Source organism: Vigna unguiculata, chromosome 5, assembly GCF_037176805.1.
Source record: "Vigna unguiculata cultivar grain cowpea cultivar isolate G323 ecotype 2 chromosome 5, ASM3717680v1, whole genome shotgun sequence".
Lineage (NCBI taxonomy): Eukaryota > Viridiplantae > Streptophyta > Magnoliopsida > Fabales > Fabaceae > Vigna > Vigna unguiculata.
In genome coordinates, this window is record NC_140796.1 from 28,223,076 (window position 1) to 28,228,925 (window position 5,850).

Sequence of the window (5,850 nt, forward strand, 5' to 3'; positions counted from 1 at the left end):
GTTGAAGATGATGAGTAAAATGCAATCTGTTTCAATATGCTTGGTTCGCTCATGAAAAACAGAGTTACGAACAATATAAATAACACTTTTATTGTCATAATGTAGAGGCGTAGGATCTTTCAAATAGATACCCATATCTTCAAGTAACCAGCACAACCAAATAATCTCACAGGTAGTCAAAGCCATGGTGTGATGACTTTTATAAACGATCGAAATGTAACTTCTTGTTTCTTACTCTTCCATGATATAAGTGAATCACCAAGAAACATGCACCACCCAGTAATGGATTTCCAATCATTAAGATCATTATTCCAATCCACATCACAATAGGCACGCAAGTCTAAAGATGACGTAGAAGAAAGCAAAAGGAGACTTGAATTGAGTGTCTCAAAAATACTTGAGAATACAAAGAACAACACCCCAATGAACTGTTGTGGGAGCTTAAACAAATTAATTAACAACATGAACAACATGTGCAATGTTTGGACGAGTCACAATAAGATAAACCAGAATCCCAACAGTAGTTCAATATAAAGTAGAATTAATCAAAGGAACACCATCTGATGATGAATATCATATACTTGTCTCAAGTATCAACAATCTTGTTGTTAGTAAGTCGAGCATGCTAAAAAAGGTCATCTATATACTTGGACTAAGACAAAAGATAACCTTTGGAGTAAGAAACAACCTCATTTCCTAAAATGTAACACAATACACCCAAATCTTTCATAGAAAAACGATGGGATAATGCAGTTTTTAAAGATGCAATTCCATCAAAATCATCACTAGTAATAATCATATCATCAACATATAAGGATAACAAAATACGTCCTGTATTGGTTTTCTTGACAAATAATACAGAATCATGATGACTACAACAAAACCTAGAGAGACAATTAATGTAGAAAACTTTTGAAACCAAGCACGAGGTGGTTGTTTAATACCATAGAGGGCTTTTTGAAGTTTCAAAACTTCACCAGATTTGTAAGAGACACCTAGTGGTGGAATCATGTAGACTTCCTCATGTAGATCCCTACTCAAAAAAGAATTCTTCACATCCATTTGAAAAATCTTCCATTGAAAACTAGAAGTAACAACTATCAAGGTACAAATAGTAGTCATCTTTGACATATGAGCAAATGTTTCCTCATAATCCATGCCATACACTTGGGTATATCCTTTAGCAACAAGTCTAGCTTTATACCTTTCAACTAAGTTGTTTGACTTTGTCTTGATTTTATATACCCAACGAGATCCAATAGGACGTTTTCTTGGTGGCTATGAAACTAGATCCCATGTATAAGTCTGATGTAGAGTAGTAAGTTCCTCAACTATAGCATTATGTCAAAGTGGATTATAAACAACCTCTATATTGGATGAAGGCTCATGAAGACGGTGAATAGAGGCAATAAAAGCAACAAATGAACTAGAATAAGAGGAATAAACAAAATCCGGGAGTTGAGTAGATTTACGATTACGATTGGGTCGAACAGGTGGAAGAGGAGCCACAACCTTAGGAGATGATTGAGCAAGCATAGTAAGGGAATGTGATGAGACCGACGACACCGTTGATCGGCAAAAATGTACTCCGTTCAACAGAAATGACCTCCAAACGTCAATTGTTCGGTGGAATCGACGGGAAAACGCAGCAGAAGATCGGTTATTGAAGTGAACGCTCGAATCTCTCAGGCTTCTCACTAGATTTGTAAACCCGACGAGGTGAAACCTAATCTAGGGTTTAGAGTTGGAGCAAAGACGAAAGGGGAGTGTTGTCAACCAAGTTTTAACATTCATCTCAGCTACCTATTACATGAGATTGGCTTGCCTTTATATAGGTGAAAAGGCAACCAGAAAAGCCAACAGAAAAGATGCCATCTAACATAGACCTAACGACAAAGAAGGAGGGACTGAAGAAAGAAGGGTCTCTCGTGAGGACTACGACGAAAACCCTAACAGATGGTGAAAACACGTGAAGGAGCCAAGCGACTATGGGTAGGATGCAGACTTTGGTTGGCACACATGAGAGGAGAACCCTAATTGTGCAAGAGAAAGCGCGACACAGAGGTGAAAAACCCTAACTGAACAACGCTTGTGATGTGTGGCTCGCATTCCTCCAATAAGCATATGGGCTGGACTTAATTTGATGGCTCGAAATACACATGCTGATTATGCTAAGTCATTGGAGGTGTGGTGCCAAAAATATTGGGCTGCACGTAACAGATGGACGCCCACATAAACAAAGAGCGTTAAATGCATGATGTTGGCTTGGTGATGTCAATACAGGCCCAATATTAAAGATGTTGAAAAGGGTCTGGACGCGTGGCTGTAATAGAAGATTGGAGACTTTGCTTGATGTAATTGGGCTGCTACGTGCAGGCCCAATTAACGCCGCTTCTGAAAAATGTTGGCTGCTAGCGTGAATGAATTTGGGTCGCAGGCCCAATACCAATTGGGGAGTTTGGAAAAGTAGCTACAATTAACAAACAACCAAATTAGATCATAATTTATTTAATTAAAAATAACAGAAAAAGAAATTAAAAAGGAGTGGGCTTAGGCGTTGGCCCAATGCTATAAGCCTTATTAAGGTCACATCATTCCCTCCCTCTTGAAGAGGATTTGTCCTCAGATCTAGAGGGTTATTAAAGGCCCACAACAACGAAAGTTAGAATTCCACCAGGATCAAAAACAAATCTGCAGTAGTCATCAAATAAAATTGAATTAAAATCATAATAACCATGCAGTAAAATTGATTGGGGAATATGTGAAAATGGGCTTATAAATTTTGAAAAACTTGGTATTAGGCCCACTTCACTAAAACAATGGCTTGCACTTTGACTAAGATGATATTTGAAAAGAATTTTAGAGTCAAAGTGTGTGTTTGCACAAGATGTGGAAGAGGATGAAATAAGGGAATGAGATGGGGAACAAAATATTGGAGAGAAAAACAACTTAAAAGATTTAATGATAAAGTGAATAGAGTTTAAAGATGGGAGAACTCCTTTTGAAAATTGGAACTTAATGGAAGGAATTGGTGAAAGATTGATCACTAAATCCTTAACAATGAGTTCCCTTTTCGCTTTTGAAATGATCTTTAACTCTACCATTGGTGATTGTATTTCAAGCTCACTTTCTTGTTTTATTTTCTCTTTTTCCTCTAAGTATTTTCTCTCATTCTCTTCTTTTGCTTTTCTTAGACTCTCCTCCTTGGACTTTTCTTCCTCATCTCTTTTCTTTCTCTCTTTTATCGCTTTTTCCTCTTGTTCTCTTTTAGCACAAAGCTTCTCAAGCTCTTCTTTAGCTTGCTCTCTCTTGTATTTTTATCTCTTTCTTTGTTCACTCAAGAGCAAGTCTAAATTGTGCTTAAAATCTTTTTCTAATCTAGAAAACTTAGTGATGTTTTGGATGAATGCATCCCCAATGTCAATGAAGTCTTCTATCCTAGCTTGCTGCGCTTTAATGATCCTAAATGAAGGGGGAATGAAATGTTTCCACATGCATGTTTTTAATTCATAAAATGTATTGATGCATGATGTTCTCCCCTTTTTCACTCTATACTCCCTCTCTTTCCACCACTCATATACATGTCCTACAAACCTAAAAGTAGCATGCCTAAGAATGTTTATGTGACTATATTTACTAAACATTGGTTGCACCAATTTCTCAGTATCCCACATCCAATCTCTAAATGATATTGGTCCTATATCTTCCCCAAATAATGGAATGTCACTATGAATGATATGATGCAACTCATGACTACTATGACTACCTAAATGCACACTAGTATGCCTATCTATATGCATATGGCTAGAAAAAGAAAAACTCATTTTAAAACACTTTTGGCAAAATAACAATTTTTTTTCACAAAGAAGTTGATGAATTTCTAAAGAGAAAATAGTGGAAAAGATTTCTAGAGATACTCCCAGGAAAGGGAGGTGAGTCTCATGGACAAGCTTAGGAACCAAACCTTTCCTAGCCAGAGATCTCTAAAATTCTTTCACAAAAATTCTCAAGAAAAATTCAAAGCAAGACAAATTGTGTGAAAACAGTGTGAATAAATTAAAAACCTAAAGACCAAAATAAGGTCAACTAAGTGTTAAACACAGTGCACCTAGATATCACGGTGACCTAAAACAAAGAAGCAATCATACAAATCACACAAAATCTGGACATTGAAAACATAAAGACTGAAAACATAAAAACTGAAAACATAAACTAGACGAAAATCCTAAGTGAAAATTCAAGTGGCCTTTGGAACCCTTGAATCTCACACTACACGTTTAAAAACTATTACAATTAAATGCTAAGGATGGGATTGCTCTAAAGCATTTTCCCACCTAAGCCAAATAAAACAAAAACTGAAATAAGAAAAAAATAATTACACCACAATTCCGTGATATCGAAAACATAAGTAATACAAAAAGAACTATGCTTCTAGCTGTAGTGTGCTAGCTATTTTCCCTCTCAATCCAGTGTGTAAATGTGTCCCAACTCACACCTAGAAAATCTCTCGTGGTACACTCCTTCCAATGTCACGGTAGTGCTCCAAAAGTCTCACTCACACCTGTTTCCTCTCGGCAGTGTACTCTCACAGCTGAGTCACTCACAAGAACTCAACCTTCAAGATGAAATTGCACCTATAAGGGCTAGCAAACAATAGTGAGTGTCCAGAGCAAATAAAATTCAAGAAAAGCAAGGGCATCCACTTAAGAATAGAAAGGAAAAAAAATCAATAAAAGCTCAAATGAAAGAATGGGACAACATCAATTGAAAGATTAAATGACAAACTCAATGGAATAAGCAAGCAAGACAAGCAAGAAAACAAGCTCACAAAGAAAGAAGGCACACAAAAAGGAACCTAAGGAATATATCTAGAGTAAGATGAAAAAACTAAAATCAAACAAGACTCAAAAGAAATTGAATCAAAAGCATATGCAAATGAAAATTGAAGAGGAAAGTAGCAAATATGTTATGGAATTGTACGCTGTTTACTCAAATCAGTGAATCAAAATGTCACATTGCAGACCATAATTGCTTTGCATGTACTTTTTATTTTTTTATTGTATTTTTTTTCATCAGATTTCATTGTCAATGGACTTCTTTCTTGCTTTTAACTCTCAAAGATCTTAATCAACAACACACAACAATTTCAACGGGCTACTTCCAATTCAGTAATCAACACATATGACAGAGAACAAGTGATCCAACTAAAAAATATTCAAACATAAACATACATGACAACAAAATAGACTCAGCTAGTGCAGAACAAAAAATCAAAGGCAAATTCAAGTAATGAGAACTAATATTATGATGCAACAAAATACAACCAGAATATTAGCAGGCATTGTAGTCAGCGCAACTTAGCATCAGCTGAATCTAACACAATGCAAGGCATCACAACACAGGCAGTGCATCTGAATAAAATAGCCACACTATGTATGTGATAAAACGTAAACTGATTGAAACAGAAAAGAAAAAAAATTGTTGGTTCAAGGCAACTGATATTGCATAAACGTAATGTGTCACTGTGAATCTAATGTTCACTCCACAATGTTATCAAGCCATAAGGAGAAATAAAAAACTGACTCAACATGCCTCAGTTCAATGAACAAATTAGAAACATCACTAGAACAATTGATTTAACGCAACAGATTATGAAGAATTCATATGCAACTATTCAACCAGAGTAGTATTGTTTCACGCAAAGGCTAAACACACACATGGCCAAGTAGACATATAGATACTAAACTAGTACTAGAAAGAAAGATAAACACAAGTACTGGCACTCAAAGCAAAAAGACACGAATGCAGTTTGGAAATTAGATTAAAATAGCCAGAGACCAATCAATAGTT